At 42.0% G+C, this 26,878-nt stretch overlaps 1 long non-coding RNA gene across 1 annotated transcript; it reads left to right on the top strand.

The window, feature by feature from the left end:
• Positions 1-1,163: 1,163 nt before the first annotated feature.
• LOC117200831 (uncharacterized) lies at positions 1,164-22,458 on the top strand. Its single transcript, XR_004482545.2, has 3 exons — positions 1,164-2,165; positions 17,655-17,799; positions 18,051-22,458. It is a non-coding gene; the product is annotated as an uncharacterized LOC117200831 (long non-coding RNA).
• The last annotated feature ends 4,420 nt before the right edge of the window (positions 22,459-26,878 follow it).

Below are 26,878 nucleotides of genomic sequence, written 5' to 3'. Positions count from 1 at the left end.
CATATTTAAAAGTTCCCTGGAGACAGACCAATTGGTGTCCTGGGTAAAATTTGAAGTGGGTGTATACATATCTTCCTACCTACCCTACAATCCCATTTTGTATCTGAGAGCTTACGAACTCTAGAATGTCAGATGGGAGAGCTGGCAGAAGGTGAATGAGAAGACTTGAATGATGGAGAAGTGAAAGGCACAGAAAGTGGGGACAGGCAAACAGAAGGAGAAAGGCAGCCCCGGGGTAAGCATGAGTCAAGATCTGTTTGTGTTCATGCTTGGATCACTCCCATACCAGACCAGGTGACAGTCTGAACCCCCTCTGGGGTATCCTGTTCAACTTCTTCCTAGCCCCAGTGCCACCACCCTGAACAAGCAGAGACAACTGTGCATCTTCTCTTGCTATCTCTCTGGGAAGGGGTTGGATAAGGATAAAACTTCCCATCATCTTGGGGGATGGGATGACTGCGTATCATGTAAGTCTAGGGGATGTTGCCTGAAGCCAGCGGGGAGGAGAGAGATGGGGAGAGGCTCAGTCTGGGGGAGACAAACAGCCTATGTTCTTCTGGCTTCCCAGCAGGGTCTGTACCCTTTTGGTTCTTGATACATAACCTACTCCTTGCAACCAACCATGACAGTGAATAATGATTCTTATATATTGCTTTGCAAAAAGTCCCAGTACAGTTCTCAAGAATTCTACAAGTTCCAAAAAGTAGACAAAAGTAGAGAGAGTCATAGAAAAGCAGCCTTGTGGACTCCAGGAGAAAACAGTACTATGTGTGGCCAGACGCCTTTGTGGCAAAAATGGGGTCTCTGTCCCTCAAAAAAGAGCAAGGGCATCCTCATGGGGATTTTACAGAGACTATGAAGCCAGTCCCCTTGGAAGTTTCAAAGAGTTATAGAGGTTTGAATTGTGAAGGAAGGATAACAAATTTTTAACTTCTGGTCATTTATATTGCTAATAAGGAGTCCTGGAAGGTAATCCAATAAACTTTATCAAACAAATCAAAAGATGATAGGAAATTCCGATGGGACTTGAAAACAGAAACTATGCTTAGTATAGGTTGAGCCATACGAAATTGCTGATATTTGATCATTTATTACCTGCAAAAACAGTAATTGTGTATGGGTCACTTTATTTTTTAAAAATCAGAAAAAAATGCTCATAAATATTTTTTTTTTTGCAGTACGCGGGCCTCTCACTGTTGTGGCCTCTTCCGTTGCAGAGCACAGGCTCCGGACGCACAGGCTCAGCGGCCATGGCTCACGGGCCCAGCCGCTCCGCGGCATGTGGGATCTTCCCGGACTGGGGCACGAACCCGTGTCCCCTGCATCGGCAGGCGGACTCGCAACCACTGCACCACCAGGGAAGCCCGCTCATAAATATTTTTAAGGGATTGTATGAGGTATGTAGTATTTTGAGTGGGGAAGAGAAGACCAAAAACATCAAATAAAAGAGAAAGGAACTTGCCCTGAAGAAAATCCCACATACAGGATGGCATCTCACTTACCTAACAGCAATATATTTTCAGTTAGGTAATTCATAAACAATTTCCCTGAGTTTAGGGTATATAAATGACACAGAGACACGATAATAAAAAGCCAAAAACAGAGTAATGTTCCTTTTTAAAGAATAGTTACAAGAGATCATTTCCAAAGTCAAATGAAATTATTTATCCTTTTCTCATTTGTTTCACGTGACAGAGAGAGGCTAGATATTCACCAAACCCGTTCATCCCTCTCAGATGCACAACTAAACACCTCTCCAGGACCCTTTGCCTCTAGCTGGGTGGAACTGTATGCTGTGCTGGTAAATGTTTTAACACCTGGCTTTCCGGATAGGAAAAGGCTTCATCTGCAGTATTTGCCTATTTCCCTTGTGTAAATCTTCCACAAAGGCCTGTTTCAAGCCAGCAACATGATGTCATTGAATGTGGAATTGGGGAAAAAAGGCACATAAGCAACTTTCGGAAGCTGGGACCAGCTGGTTACAGCACACCATTGAGATTGTGACTAGTTCTTACCAAGATGTGTCACTTAACAGGGAAGGAACTGTGTGCAGGTGACCTTCTTTCTCCACTCTCACTCTCTCAGAACTTGGTGGCCTCATGAGGAAGATGGTTAGAGCTGCAAGATGGAAGGATGCTAAATTCTCAAGTCTCTTCCTTGAAAAGGTAACTTCCTTAAGTCCTCAGGAACATCTGCCCTGGACTTTGCATGAGTGAGAAATAAACTTCTGCTATATTAAACCATTGATATTTTGGGGCTGTTAGTTAAAGCAATTAGCCTATCCTGACTAATATATTGCCTTTAGAGAAACTGCAACAATCCAAAATATTTGATTTTTATCATTTGTATGTCTTACTTCAGCTCAAACTCTGACCAAGCATATAATCATTTAAGTTATATGCCTTATGTGATATTGTGATCTGTCATAAGAATATCCCTGTTTCTGGCACCAAGCTTCTAAAACCCTTGGATTTCTTAAGTAATGAGAGCCAGAAAGGTGTCTTTTGTTATATTAATGGGGTGACTTTGGACCCACTTAAAGTTAGGGGCTAGTTACCAGGAGAACCAACCATGTGATTAGAGGGTTGTAACTTTTAGTCCCATCCCCCCTGGGAGGGGAGGGAGAGACGCTAGAGGTTGTCGAATCAATCACCACTGGCCGATGATTTACTCAGTTATGCCCATGTAATAAAGCCTCCAAAAAAACCCAAAAAGAGAGCGTTTGGAGAACTTCCAGGTTGGTGAACACACGGAGATTCAGGGAGAGTGGCACACCCGGAGGGCATGGAAGCTCTGAGCCCTTTCTCCATACCTCGCCCTATGTATCTCTTCCATCTTGCTGTTCCTGAGTTACATCTTTTCATAATAACCAGTGATCAGGTAAGTAAGATGTTTCTGCGAGTTCTGTGAGCTGCTCTTGCAAAGTAATTGAACCGGACCAGGGGGCTCACTGAAACTACTGATCCACCCATGGGTCAGAAGCCCAGGTGACCACCACTACTACTGATTGGCATCTGAAGTGTGGGATATTCTTGTAGGACTGCGCCCATAACCTGTGGAATCTGATGTTGTCTTCAGGTACATAGTGTCAGAATTAAATTAAATTGTATGACACCCAGGTGGTGTCGGAGAATTGCTTGGTGGTGTGGGAGAGCAGCGGTCCCAGACACGCCCATCACCCTCCTCTCCCCCCACGCCCAGCTGCCCACTGACACTCCCCACCGTTGGAATTGGCAGTCAGAATCGTTACCTTACAACTTCTCATCCTGCTTTTTAAAAATAAACCATTAATTTTAAAATAAACCATTTAAAACAAACCATTTAAAATAAACCATTATCATCATCAGGCATTTATTAAACAGCAAAGTGAATGTTTCCTAATTTTAATGAAAGACTTTAAGGAAAACGTCAATGAGACATTTTACTTTCAAATTTAAAAGCCTGAAAAAGTAAAAGAAAAAAAAAAAAAAGTAAAAGTAACCCAATTATTTAAACCATTAAAAATAGCTTGCTTTCAATTAGCAAATCATGATTCAACTCAGTTATGTAATCACTTTAACCCTTGAAATATAGACAGATGCACCCGGGACTTTATTTTCTCGGTAAACTTCCAACCTGAAGCATAACAATTGTTTAAAAATTGTGTCAGGGTCATATTAATTCATTTAAGACTGGGAGAATTTCTTGGCAGAATTTCTTCTAATGGTGTGGGCGCTAAAATAAGTATCTAGTGAAATTTATGCGGTAATTGACCCCACCTGGCTTTGTAATGCCACTAAGTGCAGCCCGTCACAAGGAGGGAACCGAATGGCTGAGACACTTGTCAGCACAAATTGACTTCATGAATCTTATTTCCTGGAACTGCTTGAATCATCAAACTTTAACTCACCAATCAGACAAGAGGAGGAAAACATCTGGATATCTGAATTTCTCAGTGAGCATTCCCCCTCCCCCATTAAGGCAGCCTTTATTTTGGATGGTGGAAACTCCCAGGAACAAAGTTGATAGTAGGCCTTCCCTCCTGCTGAGGCTGGCTTGGCGTTCAGCTCTGGATGATATCACGGAAGGAAGGATTTCCAGGGCACAAGGCAGCTGGCAATGTTTCTCTGGTGATGTTTTCCTGCTGGACAACCCCTTGGCTTTTTTTTTTTTTTTTGATTGATTTTGGCCGTGCCGGGTCTTGGTTGTGGCACGTGGGATCTTTTAGTTGCAGCATGCGGGCTTCTTAGTTGCTGCATGCATGCGGGATCTAGTTCCCCAAACAGGGATCGAACCCCGGGCCCCCTGTGTTGGGAGCATGGAGTCTTATTACCCGCTGGATCACCAAGGAAGTCCCCCAACCCCTTGGCTTTTAATACTCCAACTTCACAGAGTGCAGCCTCTCAACACGTTTTCAGCTGAAGTTTGTGGAGAAAAAAATTTTATTTATGCCCCTAAATCCAATAGCTTAAACAAAATTATACATAGGTAAAGTCTCAGATTACTTCCCCCAAACAATTGGGAGATGGCAGAATGACTTGAGGATGATTTGAAAAGGGCACCAAGTGTGCAGGTTGGATGTCACTGGATCTCACAAGTCAAGGGTTTGCAACAGTCTTACTCATTGTAAGGTCCAAATAAGTGGTGGTTTAATTATCATACATCCTAATATGGGAGTTTACTTTCATGTAGGTATGTTGGTGTTTTACTGTTTGATTTTAGGAAATTGAGTTCTGAGAACTTTTAGATGGCTGACCACAGTTGGAGCACCTGGCAGGGCAGCAGGGCGGTACATACAGATTGTCATAAAAAATAGTATCAAAGGAAGTGGGATGCCCTGTATTTCCTGCTTCTAAGATCAGATGATCTGCCTCCTGCTCTCAGGAGTAGGTCAAATCACCTAGGAATGAATGAGCTCCTTAGTGGATACAAGCAAAAACCATGGAGGGGAGAACAGGAATTTTTATAGCAATGGTCAAAAAAAGTTAAATATATATAAGACTGTGGCCAGACATTCTGTCTTCAGGTTAAACCAAAAAGGAAAAGAAACATAGAATGGTGGCAGAGATTTTGGTGATGATGGTTTTCAATATGTCTGTTTCTTGCATTCCACTGCTCTGGTAGAGACAGGTTTCCTCTGTATCTGGTGAGTGGCTATCATCCTGGTACCTCCTTTCAACATCCTCCTGGAGATTCCCTTTGCCTCTCTGGTGTGTTGGATCTCCTGTTTTCTGTTTCCCATATCTTCTTTGTCTAGGGTTTGACTTTGACGGACCACACCCTATAGTAACCTCACCAGAAAGGGTGCATGAGAGGTAAGTTTTTTGAAATATTGCCTGTTGAAATTCTCATTATCCTAGCCTGGTAATTTATGAATAGTTTAACTGGGTTGAGAATTTTAGATCAGCAATCCTTTTCCTTCTGAATTATGAAGGCATGACTCTACTGCCTTTAAAAAATTTTTTTTCATTTCTGAAAATTCTCTGCTGCTTTTTCAAAACTGCTATGTCATTCTCACAGTGCCTTGTTTTCTGAAGATATTTTAAGTTTAGTTCTTTAAACTTGGTAAGCATAGTTTAAAGTTCATGACTGATCATTCCAACATTGATTCTCATTCAGGTTCATGTTCTGTTTTCCGGTGTGTTTCCACTGCTTACTGGACATCACCCTAGAAAAATGATTTGTTGTGGTTCTCTGAGTCCTTGATTGGATGTGCCTTCTTGCAGGGCTTTGCATATGTTTCTGCCAGGTGCCTATGGGCACTGTCAGGAAGGACCACATCAAGGTTTGAGAGCTCCTGGCCCAACCAGGTTGGATATATTCTAAATACAATTTCACGTGAGGACCAATCCATGGGTACAACCTCCCTAGGACACCTTCTTTTCCTTTTCCCCCCTTTTTCCTCTGCTGTCCTCCCCCCAGGTCCCTGCGGCTCAGGGGAAGCAGGGCGAGTCTAGTTCAGGTTTGCCATTATTGCTCTGATGTTCTGCTTGCCTCTCTGGCTACAAGCTCTAGTCTGAAAAGTGACCTGAGAGTTCCTAACTGCCTTTTTATATCTTTACTGTTTTTAAAGTGTTTTTATTTTCAGAAATAAATTTTGTCCAGTTTTTCAGCAGGACGATGGCTCAGTTTCCTGGTGTGCCGTTAACTGGAAACAGAAATGCTCCACTGATTTCTTGCTTCCAGTATTACTGTTAAGAAGTCCAAAGCCATTCTGATTCTTGATCCTTTATATATGATCAGTTATTTTTTGTTGTTGCTGTTATTTTTACTTCATCCCTGGAAGCTCATGTTAGTATTGTGAAATTTCATAATGTTGTGCTTTGATGTGTGTCTGTTTTATCCATTGTGCTGAGCTGTCAGTGGGCCCTTTCAGTCTGCAGATCACATCCTTAGATTCTAAGAAATGTCCTTGAATTACTTCACTAAATATTTACTTCACTCAGCTTTCTATGTTCTCCTTCTAGGAATGCCTATTAGATATTTTACCTCATATACTGGCCCTCTGTTATGGATTGATGTGTGTGTCCCCCAAAATTCATAGGTTAAAATCTAATGTGATGGTATTAGGAGGTGGGGTCCTTAGAAGGTAGTTAGGTCATGAGGGTGGAGCCCTCACGAATGGAAATAGTGCCCTTATAAGAAGAGACCAAAGAGCTAACTCACTCTCTTTCTGTCATGTGAAGATGTCAAGAAGTCTGCAACCCTAACCTGACCGGGACCAGGACCAGAACCCGACCATGTTGGTACCCTGATCTCGGACTTCCAGCCTCCAGAACTGTGGGAGATAAATTTCTATTGTTCACAGGCCTCTCAGAGTATGCTACTCTATTATAGCAGCCCAAACTGACAAAGACACTAATTTTTGTAATCTTTTTCTCCTATGTTCTGCCTCTGTCATTTTACTTTACTTTTGTAGAAAAATTCAACATTATGTTCCAACTCTGCTATTGAGTGTTTCATTTCTGCTTTCATATTTTAAAATTTTAAGACCTCTTCTTTTTTCCTTCTAAATGTTCCTTTTTATAGCATCCTGTTCTTATTTTGTGATTGCAATACCCATGTCTGTAAGGATCTTTTTCAAATTTAAAAAGTTTTATTTCCTCTGGTTGGTTTCTTTTTTTTTTTTTTTTTTCCGGTACGCGGGCCTCTCACCGTTGTGGTCCCTCCCGTTGCGGAGCAAAGGCTCCAGACGCGCAGGCTCAGCGGCCATGGCTCACGGGCCTAGCCGCTCCGTGGCATACGGGATCCTCCCGGACCGGGGCACGAACCCGTGTCCCCTGCATCGGCAGGCGGACTCTCAACCACTGCGCCGCCAGGGAAGCCCTGGTTTCTGTTTTTGTATGCTGCTTGTTTGTTTGCTTTCTTGCTTGAGTGGACCTCTATCTTCCACAGTGGAGGTTTTCTTTAGATGTCTAGTAATCTTTGGTTGTCTGCTTGTGCTTAAGAGAGAAAGACTAAAAAGCTGATTGGAAGCTCTGAGCACAGGGTGGGATTTGCCTTCCCTTTAGGGTAACCTGGCTGGGCCATTTTATTAGGGAGACTGCAGGGTCCTTATCTTTTGACTGTAGCTGCCAAGTTCTGGGAACCAAGTGGAGGAAAGAAGACTAGGGTAGTACACATGCTCACCTATTGTTTTTGCTCATTGTATTTGTGCCCTCAACTATGCCTGATGTTCCCCTCTACAGACAGTCTTTTGCCCTCTCCAGAGAGGAAAGCTGTAGTCTAGAGGAGGTTGTCTAGAGACCTAAACCAGGGAATAGATCTGGACATTTAACTCTTCCTCTTCCTCTTACTACTTCTCCTCTTTCTCCTCATCCTACTCTTCCTCATTTTCTTCTTTTCTGAAAAAAACTTTATTGAGATATAATGTACATAGAGAGAAATGCACAGATTTTCAGGGTGGACCTAACTAACTGCTTCTCAAACAGTCCCAATTTTAGCCCATCTTTCATGCCATCTTCGTGAAGTATGTGGTACTGCCCATTCTTGAGCCTTTGGGGATTCTGGGGTGTATATTGAGTTAGTAATGTAATCAAACCCCAGTCTGAGTGAGGGGACTGATTCTGGTTACTACTTCTCTCAGGAGACCTATCTTTTCCTTTTTTTTCCTTTCCCAGCACCGGGACTGAGACAAACAAGTTACATTTTTTCATGCTTTGCCTTTGTTAAGGGGCAGAGAGTTTTCTCTCCTACCTTTGTGAGGAGGGTGTGACCCTTCAGGTTCCTGACTTTATGTGGGTGTCTCACTTCCAGTTCCTGTCTCCTGTGTCCTGTTCCCCAGAAGCCCCCACCCAGCCTTACCCAAGGGCTCTGGGTTCCTAGTTTCAGCAAATGCCTTCAATAAAGCAAGGACTTCAGCACTGGTTCACCATTCTATGTTCCTGATTTTCAAAGGATAGTTATTGTATTTAATTCAACAGTTCTGGTATTTTGTAACTAGAGGGCTTTTTAGGATATTTATTCCACAGTATTGCTGGGAACAATTCATCTTTTTAAATCCTATTCATCTTTACAGGTTCAATTCACAGGTCACTTCTTATGTAAGAGCTTCCTACATTCTCCTGGAGGAGTAGACCTTCCTCTGAGCTTCCATGGACCCTTGTGACACTCCCACTCCAGGGCTGTAACTCACTTGGAAGGTTGCTTTATCTGTGTGCTCACGTATCTGTCTTCACCACCAGTTATGAGCTACTCAGGGAAAACACTTCCAAACGCACCTCTTATCATCTGTGTCTAGCATAGAGCCTGCCACCCGAGGGGTAATTAGTACTCATTGAATTAAAAGAAAAGCAATTAATAATGTGTTAATGCCACAGTTCAGATTCTCATGAGGCTCCAGTCACATTTTTCAGGAGATATTAGACATCCACATATTTAATGCAAACACATATCGGGTGCCTTCATTCTGTCCCTGAAACATGCCAAGCTTGTTCTCATCTCAAGGTCTTTGCGTTACTGTCGTTCTGTTGAGAATGCTCTTCCCCTGGATGTTTACATGGCTACAACCTTCCCCTTATAGAGATCTCAACTTGAATGCCACCCCACCCGCATGTCCAGTCATCGTATCCTGTTTTCTCTTCCTAGTAGTATTTACTAGTGTATGATTCTATGATCAACTAAAATCAACTTATTTATGTGTTTAAAAAATAAACACATAAGTGCAATCTATGCAGTAGCATCCCCAGAGCCTAGAACAATGCCCCAGATAACTTGTTGACTACCTAGCCTAATATGGATGGGTGCAAGAGATTTTAGAAAATGAATAATTGGCCCTAACAGGTTCATTGAAAAGTTTATTTGATCAAAAATGGATCTTCTTGAGGACAGAAATGTCAAATAGAGGCATCTTTTACAGTGTATTGACCTAAGAAATACTTGTGGACAAAATGATGTGGTCTTTTTTATATTTGCTTCAAATTATTCCAGGGAAAAAAAGGATTGACAAAAATCCTGATAATTGCTCCTGGGGACATGAAGGTGCACTGTGCTAGGCTCTCTACTTTTAAGTAATTTTGAAAATTTTCCAAACAGCTTTTGTTTTTGTTTTTGTTTTTGTTTTTGCGGTACGCGGGCCTCTCACTGTTGTGGCCTCTCCCGCTGCGGAGCACAGGCTCCGGAAGCGCAGGCTCAGCGGCCATGGCTCACGGGCCCAGCCACTCCGCGGCATGTGGGATCTTCTCGGACCGGGGCACGAACCCGTGTCCCCTGCATCGGCAGGCGGACTCCCAACCACTGCGCCACCAGGGAAGCCCTCCAAACAATTTTTAAATGAAAAAGTAAAATGAATTTAGCAAAGGGGGAAGAAAAGATCTTCTTTTGGACCACTTTTGAGATTTTTCTGTGGCTATGGTGGACAACTAGTAATATCTGCTTCTTTCTAGGCTAAAGTCATCTAAGTTATACTCTGTAATTCTGGGAACCTCACTGGTCATTTAATCATGTGTTAGAGCAGATTTAACCTTGTTTCCTAAGTACAATTCTGACTTTGCCTGTAGCTTGTACCAGCTTTGGTCCCTCTAGTCATGGAGTTAGGTTGGATCCTTCGAGGTGGGACTTTGGTTCAGCCTACCCACTTCTTCTAAAGGATGCACACCTTCCCACCTGCTTATCCCTACACCTCTACCGAAGTAGTGTGTGTGCTAGGTAAGAAGGAGGATGAGACTGTAGATGAGGGAGAACACCTTGAGGGAGAAAAACAAGGTAGCACATGGCACCAGGGGGTGAGAAGAGAGGGTAGGCCTGAGAAAGGGGAAAAAAGGCAAAGTGGAAAGGCCTCAGAAATAACTTGGACCGACTTTGATATTCAGTCCAGGGTCAGCTTTGCCCAGAATTGGTCTGAAAAGATGCAGTTCCTAACTTATCTTCATGAGAAACCTTGCGTGAAAGTGGGGAAGGGGGGGAAGGAGGCTGGAGAGGACACTTTTTGTCCTGGGACATGAGCTTTTTACCAGACAAGGAACACAGGGAAGCAGAGCATAGATTCCTCCTTCAATTCTAAGAACGTTGTAATCTCTGTGGCCCAGTGACCACACCGCCTTTCACCTTTCACCTACTCCAGGAAGCCAGGTCATGGTATAAGCCAAGCTCTACCCTGCGTGCTAAATAAATGTTATTTGGAAGTGGTCTGATCAAGTCTGGCCACACATGCATGTAGCTTCCAGCAGTGATCCTTCAGCTTTGGTGTGCAAAGGGATTTGTTAAAAATGCCGGCCAGTCCTCCCTCAGAGGTTCCGATTCATTAGATTGGATGTGGGGTCCAGGTGTCCACATCTTAACCCAGCACCACCAGTGATTCTGGCAAAGGGGATTCGTGGATCACTCTTTTATAAAATTGGCTTTTAGAAAATAATAGTAATAGTTACCGGTTACTAAATGTTCGCTATGAGCTAGGCATTGTGCTAATAGCTTATGTGTATTGTCTTTCTTAATCCTCGCAACAGCTCACCAGCTAGTCTGGTACCATCATTAGATGAGGATTTAGACTCAGAGGTGAGCTGTAATTTGTAAGTGGTGAATCCTGGACTTAAGTCCAACATCTCTGATTTCAAAGCCCCTGCTCTTTCATTGGACTGGGAATTCTCTGTAGATTCCCTGATACTTTGCTACTCAAATTATGGTCCTTGGAGGACATATCTCCTAGGAACTTGTTGGAAATGGAGGATCTCAGGTCCCGCCCCAGACCCTGGGAATCAGAATCTGTACTTTAACAAGATCTCCAGGTGATGTCTCTACACAAAAGTTTGAGAAGTGCTATTCTCATTTATTTTATTTATTCATTTGTACCCCATCTCATGCCAAAATAAATTAGAGGCATGGTTTCCTATTACATAGATCATGGAAAGACCTTATATCTAGGCAATGTGATTCATATTGGTTTATGAGGTTTAATTCATCCATTCAACTAGATTTGGCTGAACCAGTTTTATTATTCTCACCCAGACTATTACAATTATCTCCTATTAGATTTATCTGCCTCCAGTCTCTCCCATCATTTATCCATTTTTGCAAACAAGTTTTTTTTCATAGCAGTGGAATATCTTATTGAAACAAAATGTTGCTGAAAGACCTACAATAATAAGATAAAGGTGCAGCTGCTTTAGTTGAATTGTGTTTTGTGTGTGTGTTGGGGGGTGGGAGGGGGGGTTCAGGCTCTGTCTTCTAACCTGCCGCCCCCACCCGCAGTTCCCTCAGCGGTTCTTCCTACCTTTGCGCTCTTTGCTGGTCTTTGATAGCCTCCGTTGGGCCCTATCTCATCCTTTTACATTTGTCTGTGAGTTGCAGAGATCTCAGCTAACTCACCTTCGTACTCTCAGGGCCTGGAAAGCAGTGGGACAACAAGTTACATATTTCTTCCTTTCTTTTTTTTTTCTTTACTTGAAGTATAGTTGATTTACAATGTTGTGTTAGTTTCAGGTGCACAGCAAAGTGATTCGGATATATATTCTTTTTCATATTGTTTTCCATTATGGTTTATTACAGGATATTGAATATAGTTCCCTGTGCTATACAGTAGGTCCTTGTTGGATGTCTATTTTATATATAGTAGTGTGTATATTTTAATCCCAAACTCCTAATATATCCCTCCCTCCCCCACTTTCCCCTTTGGTAACCATACATTTGTTTTCTATGTCTGTGAGTCTATTTCCATTTTGTAAATAAGTTCACTTGTATCATTTTTTTTAGATTCCACATATAAGTGATATAATATGACATTTGTCTTTCTCTGTCTGACTTGCTTCACTTAGTATGATAATCTCTATGTCCATTCATGTTGCCGCAAATGGCATTATTTCATTTTTTATAGCTGAGTAATATTCCATTGTATCAACATATATGTCATATCTTCTTTATCCATTCATCTGTCGATGGACACTTAGGTTGCTTCCATGTCTTGGCAATTGTAAATAGTGCTGCTATGAACATTGGGGTATTTCTTCCTTTTTAAATGGAGCAAACCAAAGAAAGCTACCTTGTATTTTAGATCCCATTTTCTTTCCATTGTTCAAGGTGACACTTAGACATACTCCTCTGAGTAAAAATAAAATAGAACATGCTCCTCAGGGCTCTAACTTACCATAAAGATTTTTCAAGTTCTAGTTTTTCTTTATGAACAAGAATTATTTATGTTGATTCCCTAAAGAAGCAGCACCAATTTATCATCCCAAGCATTTTCCATATGCGTGAGCTGCACATCAGAAATTTCTGTCTTTGTGCTAAACCTAGCAGTACACAGAGCCAGGCTTTTTAAACAGTAATTCATCAGTTTGCAAATAGGAAGTGACAAGAGGCAATTGATCTGTTTCAATTTGTTCTGGCAGGGGATAGCTTTTATTTCTTTGCCCCGTGGCCCCTTTTGATTTAGTATATGTATTTTCTAGAAAATTCTTGTCTTTTTTTTTTTTCAATTCAATGGGGAGCAAATTTTAGACTTTTAAATCACAGATGTAGACCTCTCAGTCTCAACCTCTACTTTCCTACTATAACTAAATATAGAAATTAGGCAATACCAATGTCTCCCTCCCCTGCCTGGCTCCATCTCAGCATTCTGCGCAACCTTGTTTATTCTCTGTTTTCCCCTCCCCCCCAGAGATTTTAATTTTGTTAAAACATTTTTACTACAGCTGTGACTCAAGCGCTCAGCTAGCTGCAGAAACACAACGTCATTTAATATTCCAGCCCACAGCCCAGACAGTTTCACATCAGGTCATCTGGAGCAGAGCTGTTGTGACAGCTTTATGACAATGATTGGCAACACCCTGCTGCGGAAATCAGACAGCCTGGAAACCCACTAGTGTGCTCTGCGCGTATTTCCATTTTCACACCAGACTGCAGATCACAGCCAATTTAACCAAAGTGAGTGTGGTCACAAGATGACGGTATTACAGTAAAGCCACACTCTTGATTCCCCCTGTCTTGGTTGGATAAGGCACATCCGTTCATTAACCCACAGCCCATTCATTCAGCTCTATTCAAAGTGGGCCTCTTTCAAGATGGGAACCACACAAAGGCATTGCTCAGGACACAAAACAGCACTAGCTTAGCTCCCGATGCTACAGACCTGTGTCTACTGGAGAAAGTAGACTTCAAAAACACATTACGGGTGGGGGCGGCCATGATGGTAACCTGGGGAACCAAAGAAGATGTTACCCTACTCACAGGCAGACGAAAGTCACGTTACAGGGCCTCACAGAGGAAGTGAGGTTTGAAGTGAATTTTGAGGGATGAACTGGCTATTACCAGATGAAGAAAACGAGTAGATGTATTTCTGGCTACGGAAACGCATGCATAAAGGTGAGAGACTGATGACGGCAGTGCTGCTAACTGAGGTCAAGAAGAGAGGACTGGGCTGGAGAGAATGAATTCTGCTTTATGCCATGTTTGCAGTATCTGTGATGGGTCTGGGGCTCAGAAGAGAGTTGGGGCTAGAAGTAGAGATTTGAGAGTCAGTCTCTACAGTTCAGGGCTAAAGGCAGGTGAATGAATGAAGTCATCTAAGAATGTGAGGAGTGAGAGGAAAAAACAGCCCCTGACTGAATCCTAGGAACAGCAACATTTAAGGAGGTGACAAGGGACACACAAGAGAGGCTGAAGAAGAATATAGACGGAGTACAAAAATAGAAGTGTGTGGTGGAGAGAAGGCACTGTTTTTACAGAAACTGTCTCCCTCACTTTTTTTATTTTATTTTATAAATTTATTTATTTATTTTTGGCTGCATTGGGTCTTCGTTGCTGCGCACGGGCTTTCTCTAGTTGCAGCAAGCGGGGGCTACTCTTCGTTGCAGTGCGTGGGCTTCTCATTGCGGTGGCTTCTCGTTGCAGAGCACGGGCTCTAGGTGCACAGGCTTCAGTAGCTGTGCAACACAGGCTCAGTAGTTGTGGCGCACGGGCTTAGTTGCTCCGCGGCATGTGGGAACTTCCTGTACCCAGGGCTCGAGCTCGTGTCCCCTGCATCGGCAGGCAGATTTTTAACCACTGCACCACTAGAGAAGCCCATCTCTCCCTCACTTTTACATCCCTAGTACCAGATGTTCACCCAGATATCCGCTAAATGAATGATTTTACATATTATCCAGCTTAATCCTATCTAAAAATGAGAAAAGTAAAGCTGAAAGTTATGTAATTAAGATATTCTCTCTCTTGTTTTCATTTTTGCTATGATGTGTCTAGGTATGGATTTATTTCTATTTACCCTTTTCAGGACTCATTATGCTTCTTGAGTCTGGAATCATGTCTTTTTTCAAGTCTAGAAAATCTTTAACTATTACATTTTGAAATATTACTTCTTCTGCCCCCATCTCCAGCCTCCACAAGTCCTTCTGGAATGCCCATTAGATGTACATGGAGGTTTTCCATTACTCTGTTGTGGACTTATCTGTGCCTTTAAAAGGATGTTTGTTATCTTTTATGCAGAGTATCTGGGTGTTTTTTGTAAAAGAAAGATTTTCAGCTAGCCGAATCAATCATATCATCAGAAAGTGGAGGTAGGTGCGACAATTGCTATAAGTCTGACTGCTAATTTACCTCTGTTCCCAGTTCTCTGTCTTAGACTTCAGACCCAAAGTCCATTTGCGTATTAGACTCCAACTGGATGATCCAAACATTCCTATACCCAACGTATTTAAAACCCGAGTCTCAAACTTGCTATTGAATACTTTCCCTGTGTTCTGTAGCTCAGTTAATGTTATTACCATCCACCCAGTCTTCCAAATTAAAACCTAATTTTGCTTTAAGTCATCTCTCTCCTTCACCACAATTGTATCTTTTCTCAATTTCCATGCTTATTTTCCAGGATAAGCTGCCATTATTTTCCATTGGCATTATCATAATAGCCTCCTAGCTTGACTCTCTCACTGTTCTTTATGCCTGTTCCTGTTCATTTACCCTAAGCTTCTGGAATTGTCTTTCTGAGTCTTGAATCTGGATATGTCATTTCCCTGCATAGAAAACTTAGCTGACTTACTGCTGTCCACAGAATAAAGTTCAAGATCTTTACATGGCAATAAAGGACTTAGATACTTTACTACCCACCTTTCCACATCTTGTTTCCTGTCCTTGCCACTTTGTATACAATCTCTGTTCCTCTGAGGAAGTAATGTACCCATGACTTTGTTCAAGCTCTTCTTCTCTGGAATGTCCTTCCCTTCCTTCACAGATTGAAAGTCTAAGCACTCGTTGGTTAATGAGGCTTAGACTCCACAGCCAGAGTTTATCAGCACCATCTCTGTTTGAACTTGAATATATACAGTTCGGAACAATATGCTTTGCATTACAGTTAGCTGTATACATAGATGGAGCAGCAAGGTCCTTGAGAATATGAAATAGATCATATATCCACCTCTATCATCCTACTGTCTCAAAAATTGTTGGGAGGGGCTTCCCTGGTGGTGCAGTGGTTGAGAGTCCGCCTGCCGATGCAGGGGACACAGGTTCGTGCCCCGGTCCGGGAAGATCCCACATGCGGCGGAGCGGCTGGGCCCGTGAGCCACGGCCGCCGAGCCTGTGCGTCCGGAGCCTGTGCTCCGCAACGGGAGAGTCCACAACAGTGAGAGGCCCACATACCACAAAAAAAAAAATTGGTGGGAGATTAATACACAGTTGTTGAATTGAGTTGTTATAATATTACAGGGGCTTCCCTGGTGGCGCAATGGTTAAGAATCCACCTGCCAATGCAGGGGACACGGGTTCAATCCCTGGTCTGGGAAGATCCCACATGCCGCAGAACAACTAAGCCCATACACCACAACTACTGAGCCTGTGCTCTAGAGCCTGTGAGCCACAACTACTGAGCCTGTGAGCCACAACTACTGAGCCCACGTGCCACAACTACTGAGGCCTGCACACATAGAGCCCTGCTCTGCAACAAGAGAAGCCACCACAATGAGAAGCCCATGCACTGCAAGGAAGAGTAGCCCCCACTCACCACAACTAGAGAAAGCCCATGTGCAGCAACAAAGACCCAACACAGCCAAAAATAAATGAATAATTTTTAAAAATACAATATTACAGGGCTTCCCTGGTGGCGCAGTGGTTGAGAGTCCGCCTGCCGATGCAGGGGGCACGGGTTCGTGCCCCGGTCCGGGAGGATCCCACGTGCCGCGGAGCGGCTGGGCCCGTGAGCCATGGCCGCTGAGCCTGCGCGTCCGGAGCCTGTGCTCCACAACGGGAGAGGCCACAGCAGTGAGAGGCCCGCGTACCGCAAAAAAAAAAAAAAATACAATATTACAAATTTGTAATTTGTAAATTTGAAATTTTCAGAATCCATGTCTACTAATTATAGACAATTCTAAAGGGTCTAGAGTAATAGAAGAACGCATATGCATATATATATATATATATATATATATATATATACATACACACACACACATATATACACATATGTGTCATATATATTCCAAAATATCAGATTTTTTGAAAAGTCACTTATATTTGATCAGTTAGGAGAGAGTCAAAACAAGTACAATAAAAATACTAGTACCAATTTTTAATCCCCTCATCTCCAGCCCCATACGTCCCCTCAGCATGAGTTTGCAGAAGCGGTGTGGGGGAAGCAGTGACCTTATCTACTCTCCCCCAATCAGTATTCTAGACAAAGTAGGGCAATGGATAGTAACGGCATACTGGAAAGCAGCATCCAGGGGTACTAATTCTCAGATCTATTGGATGGCAAGACTGATTCAATATTGAGAGTAAGAAAAGAACGTATGAAATATAAAATTATTAACAGACCTCAGTCTTTTCTTAGGAAAGAGAAACCAGCATTCACTGTTATTCCACCAGCACATATCACTACTTACCAAGGTTAAATGAGTAAGAGGTTGTTTTCATGATTTGCTTCTTGTGTAAGGGGCAAGATGCTTTAAATTATTCCAAGAGAAATCCAGCTTTAAAGAATGTTTCAAAATAACACTTTCTAAATTCAAAAATGTTAATTTTTTATGGAGTGCTGGAAAAAATTTTTTTAAACCAAATTCAAACTAATTAGTGGTGTCTGATTTTAATAAAACTTAAATTTCACTTTTGCTATTTATTGTGTTGTCTGGTTAACAAGAGGTAATTTTTCCATTGGGAGCTTTTAAAAATATCACTGGAGTTTTTCATGTTTAGATCAAATAAATTCTCAGTTTAATATCCTGCTAGAGCTCTGTAAGATACTGTTTATTTCTTTTCAGTTTATCAGATGACAAATGCCTCCTGATACAAGCCTTTATGCCATACAAAGACTGCTATGTGAAGTCCCCAGGAAAGTCTTCTATGTATCAAAAACACGTTGAAATATTAGAACTTCAAGAAAGCAACAGACTTCTCACCTTTCAGGTTAGTTGACAGTGATAGGAAAGTTAAAGAATAGGTGAAAACAAGGATGGGACTGGTTAAAGAATGGAAGATTAGCAGAGAAAAGAAAAAGAAAACAGTCTAAACAATCTTCTCCTGTAAAGCAAACCCCTATTATTAAATCACTGAGGAGGTGAGTAGAATACTGAGGGCCCCTCTGGTACAGACTTTGAGATAACATGCAAAGGAGGAGGACCTGGATTAAATCAAATCTCAATTGATGCCTTCTGTAGGGACTAGGAAGTGTGCATTGAATCATGTGATTGGAGAGCAGAGCAGATGAGATAGTATTTTTACAAAGATGACTATTGGATGAGATCTGACGTGTTACCAGAGCCAGCAGGATGGGCTGGAAAAAGTCATGGGAGGCCACAAGGAATCAAAGCCTCAAACAATGTAGCAGAAGGAAGACGGATCAGCTCACATAACCAGGAAGGTGAGGAGTGTTGTTGGGAAGGACCAGAACAGGGACCCGGTGCTGCCTGCGTTTTCTCTCTTCACCTCTCATCTGCTTTATTTAGGATTTTATTTTTGGCTTTATTCTCCCAAGCTGGGTGGTTTACAAAATGGAGCCATGGTTAGTATCAGTTTCTGGGTTCACAACTTCCCAACTTCTTAACATGTGAAGAAAGGGCTTTCCCCTGTGACTTTCATTAAAAAAAAAAAAAAAAATCATAGGGAAGGACCCTAATTGACCTGAGTTGGATCAATTTCCACCTTCTGGACCAGTCACTAAAGTTAAGAGGTTGGTTCCTGGAGTCACATCATATACACACTTTAACATTTACAAATTCAAGTCTGAGAGTTAAATGGGGGGAAAATAAGAGAGAGGGGGTGGTTGTGTGTGGGTGACTCTGCCGGCCACTGAGTACAGTGGATGTGAGCCTGGAGAAGAGAATCTGCTGTGCCCGAGGTCCCAGTGCTTGTCATGGCCTGAGAACCTGGAGCAAAGGCCCAGAGGGTCATTTCATATAACCTGACCCTGAAATGCAAGCCAGCTACTTCATCTGGTAGTCAGCTGAAGAAACAGCCATCTGTTCCAAAACTGGGGGGACATGTCACTGCAGCCTTCATGAAAAAAAAGTATACTGTTATGGGTGTTTAAAGGATTTTCAAGGACAATTTTACCTGTAGTGAATTTCTCCTCACAAGCTGACATTAAAACCTACCCCCTGGGCTTCCCTGGTGGCTCAGTGGTTGAGAGTCCGCCTGCCGATGCGGGGGACAGGGGTTCGTGCCCTGGTCCAGGAAGATCCCACATGCCGTGGAACAGCTGGGCCCGTGAGCCATGGCCACTGAGCCTGCGCGTCCGGAGCCTGTGCTCCGCAATGGGAGAGGCCACAACAGTGAGAGGCCCGCGTACCGCAAACAAACAAACAAAACCTCAAAAAACATAAAACCTACCCCCTGCCTAGGATTGCTCCAAACTCTATTAAGATGCATCTGGGGGCCCATCCCTCAACCAATCCCTGACAACTCAGAGGTGGGGTCCTTTAGGAAGGCAGTGGTTTCCATTTGGACTTTATGACAAGAGCTGTTGGACGTGCAATTCCCCCGCAAAGGAGGGTCTACCTTCCAGGAGAAGAGGGGAGAAGCACTGGGGAGCAAAACAATTGGGATCCACTACACTGGAGTGACTATGTGGCATAAGGGTTGAGTGTCTACAAACACCTTCCTCCACTTTGACATCTTGGAGTCCACCTCCCTCCTCTGGTCCTCACGGGGGCCTCCTCATGGCTTCCTGGCCCTCTTTAGAGCCACTCTGTTAGCGTCTAATTAATATGCACTTCATTCCCAGACTACTGCCTGCTATAGTGTTTGTGTATGTCAATGGCTTCCTCCCGCTCTATGAGGCTGGAATTCAGCTACAGAACATGTTTAATTGGAAACTGCAGTGCTTCTCTCCACCTGGAACCAGGCCAAGTTCCTCAGCGGAGGAGGAGGGGCCTCGCTGTCTCCTCTTCATCAATCCCCACGCAGCACCCCTAGCCTGAGTCTAGCACCTCCCCTTTGTTCCCTGTGATTTGGAGGTTGCTTCCTAACCATGTGGAGCTCTTAGCCCCCAGAGGCCACTGCTCCGTTTCAGTTTTCTAATCATCCTCTTTCTCCAGGTAAGGTTGCCTGATGAAATATTTGGGACATCTTTATACCAAAAACTTTATTGTTTATCTGATATTCAAATGTCACTGGGCAGCCTATATTTTTATTTGCTACATCTGGCAACTCTATCAGTAAGGCTTCCATAAATATGACCTCTGCCTGCCTGGTGCACCAGGCCACCCAGACATTCCTCAGCAGGTTTCAACGTGCCTACACGCACCAGGAGTGACAATCCAGGCTTAAAATATTCAGATTTTCATGCTGGTTACATAAATGTAATACGGGTATCCCCCACTTTTCCAAAGTTCACTTTACACCACTTCACTTTTACGAAAGCCCTACCTATCAGTAGTACTTGTTTTCGCTAACCAAAAGAAATCCAAAGAGGATTTTCACTCTCAGGAGAAGAGAAAAGCGAAAATAGCGTGGGTTTTGCAGCAGCCATTATAGAGGCAGTGCGTGCCCCAAGCAGCGAGAGTGGCCCCGCCAGCTCCTTCCCGGGGAATGACACTCAGCATCTCAGCATCAGGCCGCCAGAGCTTTGAACTGTGTCAGCATCAGTGCTTTCTCTCCATTGACTTCGTACAACCGTTAGCAAGATGTGTCCTAAGGTAAGTGCTTCTTTGCTTTATGCCATTTTGGTTTATCAAAGGTTTCATAGGAAGCTCTGCTTTGGGAGAGTGGGGAAACCTTTAATGCAGGCCAGCATTTTAAGTGTGGAATGCATTTTGGACACAGAAGATAGTCCCTGGTTATATCTGTCATTAGCTAGTTATGAAGTATGATTAACACTGCTAGAAATGGACATTTATCTGTAAAATAGGCTTAATTATATAAATCAGGCGTAATCACCCGGCCATGTTGCTTTTAGGTACAAACAAGCTGAGGGAATATTCCTATCAACTCTCCCATTTGACAGCTTCTATTAAAAGAAAATCTTCCCGCTTCCTTTCAATAAAAGTGGCCAAATGTTATTGCAATTCAAGTTGCTTCAAGGAATTTAGAAAACCTACGTGTTTTATTACTTAAAACACAATAAAAAAAAAAAACACAATAAATTACTATATACTCAATCTACTTGTTTGACAATTTCAGTTTCTTTGAGAGGGTAGTGCTGAGAGTAGAGATAAAGCAAGTATAAGAATGCAAAAATCATCCATCATCCAATATATTTTGAATACATTGGCCCAATCTTTTTGAATGCAAATATATAAATATTTTTAAAGAAATTGGGGCCAAACTGTACGTACATTCTGTTATATAATTTACTTTCTTCCTATCAGATTTTTAAGCTTTTTAATAGTGTATACTCTTCTATTATATGAATAAAGCATAATATACTCAACCAATTGCATATTGCTGAATATTTAGGTTTTTCTAACTTTTTTTCTGTTACCACAGTCTTATTTTAGCTTCCTGCATAGATTGTCTGCAATTCAGATGATTTCTCTAAGTCAGCAGAGTGAGCACCTAATGTTTCTGCCTGCCCAAAATCCATTTTTCCTCTGTCTGTTAACAGCACCCAATATTCTGTTGGGGAATCCCTGGCCCAAATCTGAGTTCATGTGTCTTGAGTGGGAATGAGACTACCCCCAAGTTCAAGGGAGAGCATTCCATCTTGTGGCTATAACAACTTTTTCAAGGATAGGCACAGTTCCCCCGCATGGGTCAAATTTATCCCAGGACTTTTTTTTTTTTTTTTTTTTTTTGCAGTACGCAGGCCTCTCACTGTTGTGGCCTCTCCCGTTGCGGAGCACAGGCTCCGGACATGCAGGCTCAGCGGCCATGGCTCACGGGCCCAGCCACTCCGCGGCATGTGGGATCTTCCCGGACCGGGGCACGAACCCGTGTCCCCTGCATCGGCAGGCGGACTCTCAACCACTGCGCCACCAGGGAAGCCCTATCCCAGGACTTTTATGAAAATTATTGGGAAGTAAGCATTCTCATTCCATGGTTGGTTCTGAGCTGGTGGATATTTCTGGATTTGTCCAGCCCCCTAGGGAGAAAGGGAACATAAAAATGAAGATGACAGTGGAAAGCAGAGCTGAGAAATGGACAGAGACCCAGTCCTCACTATAACCTGGGAGCCAGCCACACCAGGAGATTTTTTCATTCTTGTGAGTCACTAAATTCCCTTTTTGGCTTAAACCAATTTGAGTCAGTGTTTCTGGCACCTTACTTGAAATAATCCTAATTTTAAAAAAAATGTCCATCAGAACTGTATTATCAAATTGCTTTCCCCAGAAGTTGTACTGAACCCCTACCGTCAAAGCTGTGCTTCTATTGCATTTCCACCATTAAATGTTGTTGCTTTGAGACACTATTTGACTTTTTTTGAAGTTTCATAGTTTATGTTTATTTAAATACTAGCAAGGTAAAACTTTTCCTATTTAATAAATAGAATGTAATTTGTCTATTGTAAATTGTATCTTTTGCCTATTTTTCTCTATCAGCCTATGGCCTATGGATTGATTACATGATTTGCCCTTTGATACTTGTGGAATGTATTTTTCCTCTAGATTTAAGCTTTAAAAAATAACGTTTACATTTTTCTGATTATAAAATATATTTACAGAGGAATTTGGAAAACACAGTAAAACACAAAGAAGAAAATAAAAATCACTTTTAATACTACCACTCAGATATAATATACACTGGAGAAATTCCCTCTAAGTTTACATATATTTAATATACTTACTAGAATATAAGTGTATGTTAATATGTGTTTATAGCTTTTTAAATTGCTTTATCACTTAAGATTATGTCAACAAGGAATTCCTCCCTTGTCATTAAATATTCCTCAAAATGGGTCTTGGACCCTCTGAGAAAAGTCATGAACTCACATTTCAGGAAAAAAATGTACGTATATAGAGAAGTTGATACATTATTTCAGGAGGGTCACATATTCATCCTGGACCAGATTAGGAACTCTGGTTGTAAACACGATTCTTAGCATCTGCATAGCAGTCTTTTGTATTAGTACATTTGTATTTATTAATTTTTTTAATCGAAGTATAGTTGATTTACAATGTTTCAGGTGTACAGCAAAGTGATTCAGTTATATCTATATCTATATATCCATATATCTTCTTTTTCACATTCTTTTCCATTATAGTTTATTTCAAGATATTGAATACAGTTCCCTGTGCTATACAGTAGGTCCTTGTTGTTTACCTATTTTATATATAGTAGTGTATGCCTGTTAATCCCAAATTCCTAATTTATCCCTCCTCCACCCATTTCCCTTTGGCAACCATAAGTTTGTTTTCTATGTCTGTGACTCTATTTCTGTTTTGTAAATAAATTCATTTGTATCATTTTTTAAGATTCCACATATAAGTGATACCATATAATATTTGTCTTTTTCCGTCTGACTTACTTCACTTAGTATGATAACCTCTAGGTCTATCCATGTTGCTGCAAATGACATTATTTCATTCTTTTTAATGGCTGAGTAATATTCCATTGTATATATGGACCACATCTTCTTTATCCATTCATCTGTCGATGGACATTTAGGTTGCTTCCATATCTTGGCTACTGTAAATAGTGCTGCAGAGAACACTGGAGTACCTGTATCTTTTTGAATTAGAGTTTTCATGTTTTCCAGATATATGCCCAGGAATGGGATTGCCGGATCATATGGTAACTTTATTTAAGGTTATTTCTATTTAACCACATCATATTCGGTTTAGGAGGACAGACTTTGGGATCCAAAAACTTGGGTTCAAAGCCTAGCTCTATCCCTACTCGGGGTGACTTGGCAAATTTCTTTCTCTCTCTCCTTTTTTTTTTTTTTTGACTTGGCAAATTTCTAACCTCATTAAGCCTGTTATGAAGATTGAGAGATGATCCATGATTAAAAGCTTAGTAGATTGTCTGTATGTAAGCATTCAATGTAGCTCTCTTTTTTTTTTAATTCCCTGATTGTTTTCTTGGATAAACACCTAGAAATAGAATTGCTGGATCAAAGGAGATGCACATTTTTAGGACTACTGTTGTTTTCTTGGATAAACACCTAGAAATAGAATTGCTGGATCAAAGGAGATGCACATTTTTAGGACTACTCTCATCTACACCAAGTTTTCTTCTAGAAAGTATACACCGCTAGCAGGATGAGAGGGTATGCAGTTGATAGTATCCTTGCCACCATAACATGATATAATTTATGTCAGTTTTTTCTGACAGTGGAAAAATGGCATCTATAGGGTTGGCCAAAAAGTTCGTTCGGGGCTTTCCATAACATCTTACAGAAAACCCGAACAAACTTTTTGGCCAATCCAATAGTTGCTTCAATTTAATTTCTTTGGTCTTTCCTTTTTGTGATCTTGTGTGTCTACTCATATCATTTGCCTTTTTCCCTATTGTATTGCTTGTTCTTGTTAATTTGTAAAACTGTTTTATAAATTAATGATACTAGCTCTTGGTTTTACATACGTTGCAAATATTTTTCTCATTTTATAATTTGCTTTTAGTTTTTTAAATGCTCTTCTGACAACACCAAAGGTAAAAATTCTTATATAGCCGTATCTACTGAGCTTCCCATTATGATTTCTTCTGTTACTTTTTTGCTTGGGAAGATTTTCCCTGTCCAAAGATGAGATAAATACTAGCTAATATTTTTCTCCAGCATTTTGTTCCATCATTATTATTTCTTTAATCCATCTGGAATTAATTTTGGTGTACGCTGTGTAAGAAGGCTCTAAATTTATTTTCCCCCAAATGGCATATTTTCCATCTATGTTGTCATCTCTCCCTTCTATGTATTTTCTCCCTTCTGGGTGGGCCAGACTCTCCTTGGTGGCAGCAAGAGTAAAGGTAAGGCAATTGAGAAAGAGAAGTGACCCATGCCAGCTTGCCAAAATCACCTCATCTGGAGAACTAGCTCTGTTTTCTAATCCTGGGCTTTTCTCCTAAGTAGTGAAGGAGATCAGAAGGAAGAGGGGAGGCAAGAACATCTGCTTTATTTACAACAATCACACCAGGTGTGCAGGCCCCAAGAAGTCCTCAAGGCTGCAGGTTGAGCATGATCCTGCTGATTTACAACCCAAGCCCAATACTTTCTGATTTTTGCTCTTCACCCACTGCACAAATCACCTCCCGTATCCCTCCCCAAACCCCAAGAGGAGCTAGTTGGATGAGTTGGCCTGCCTCTAACTATGGCTTACTTAATTTGATTGTGGATTTTAATATCATTAACACAAGGAGGGGGCAAATTGGAGTGGTGTCTGCAGAGTTGGGCTTCAGCTCATGCTCTGCCATTTGTGTTCTTGGCTTATCTCATCCTGTGGTTCAAAGAATGTAAAGGTTCCACAGTCCTCCTCCTTATCTTGTCTGTCCACATGTCTCCCCTGGATATACTCACTTAACCAAAGTATTTGGGTAGCATGTTTCTTTGTTTATCTGCACATAAGCCTAAATGAAAACTTGGAATATTTTTGGTCACATCCCACTTCCTTCAAAGCTCTACAGATATTAATGCATTGTTTTCTTGGGTTTATTGTTTTGGGGAAGTATGAGGGTATATTATTTTCTTAAATGCTTGCAGAAGCACTGCCCTCATGGAATGTATGGTCTGATGGCGAAGAAAGAAATTACTCATTTGTGATTGAGTGCAGTATTCTGTGAATTTAATCATATTTTTCATATTCTCTGTCATTTTCCTGAGATTTGGGGAGGAGAGAAGATAAACACATGAGCTCAGTCCACCATTGGGAAATGGAAGTCACCCAGTCTCCTCTGGTGTCAGAAAAGGGGGTAGGGACAAGTTTCCAGGAGGAAGGATTCACTCTAGGATCTAGGCTCCACACAGACTAACCATGGGCTAAGACTTCACCCTAGAAATTCCCACTGTTGGCTTTCACAGATCAACTGGCTATCACTTTTTTTTTTTTTTTTTTTTTTGCGGTATGCGGGCCTCTCACTGCTGTGGCCTCTCCCGTCGCGGAGCACAGGCTCCGGACGCACAGGCTCAGCGTCCATGGCTCATGGGCCTAGCCGCTCCGCGGCATGTGGGATCTTCCCGGACCGGGGCACGAACCCATGTCCCCTGCATCGGCAGGCGGACTCTCAACCACTGCGCCACCAGGGAAGCCCAATAATTGGCTATCACTTTATGGTCACAGCCTTCTCCAATGGCTCTGCCTCCTTGGTATGAAGAGAAGTCCCTTTCCTTTGTAGATGCATCTAGAGACTCCCATAAAGTTGTTGAGTCAACATTTCCAAGAACTCTGCATTTGATTTGTTTGGGGATAAAGCTGTCTGAAGCAGGGAATCTCACAACTTTATTTCTCTTCAGTCCTTTAATCCTAAGGCCAGGGCTGTACTCAAAACACTTCATAAATCTATGGCCACTGAAGTAGCCTCTCCCCATCTGCCAATAACTTCCCAAATACACATTTTTCACGGAGACTGTACTTAGCAGAGCTCTTCAATGCACGCTTTAATACCATATTCGCGGTGCACACTGAGCCAGCTGCTTCCGGGTTTGGCTGATGAGGCTGAGATTTCCCTGTGCCTTGGATTCCTGGTGTGGAAAAATCGAGCTAACAGTATCTCTCCCACGGCTCTGCTGTCAGAAAATCAAATGAAATAATGCACACACACATGCACAAGACCTGGCTCAAACCCCACCAATATTATTACTTTTTACTTTAAGTTGGAACACAAAAATCTTATTTAAAAATTGTAAGTTAAAACCAGATATTGTGTCTTACTACCAGAGGGCAGCTCCTATTAAGTCAGGCACCCCTCGGGATGCTAGCGGTTGCAAGCTCTTTGAACAGTGTGTATGATGTATGTGCGTCCATAGACAAACTCCTGTCTCTCTCTCTCTCTCTCTCTCTCTCTCTCTCTCTCTCTGTATGTCTGGCTTTCCAGATTTCATTATCAAAGAGGCACAGCCCATCAGAGAACTTGGTCAGCAGCCAGGCACAGTTTTTTCTTCTTCTTGTCCTTTGTC

This window comes from Orcinus orca, chromosome 4 (genome assembly GCF_937001465.1).
Source record: "Orcinus orca chromosome 4, mOrcOrc1.1, whole genome shotgun sequence".
Classification (NCBI taxonomy): Eukaryota; Metazoa; Chordata; class Mammalia; order Artiodactyla; family Delphinidae; genus Orcinus; species Orcinus orca.
Note: the sequence above shows the minus strand (reverse complement) of the source record. Positions and strands in the feature narration are given on the sequence as shown.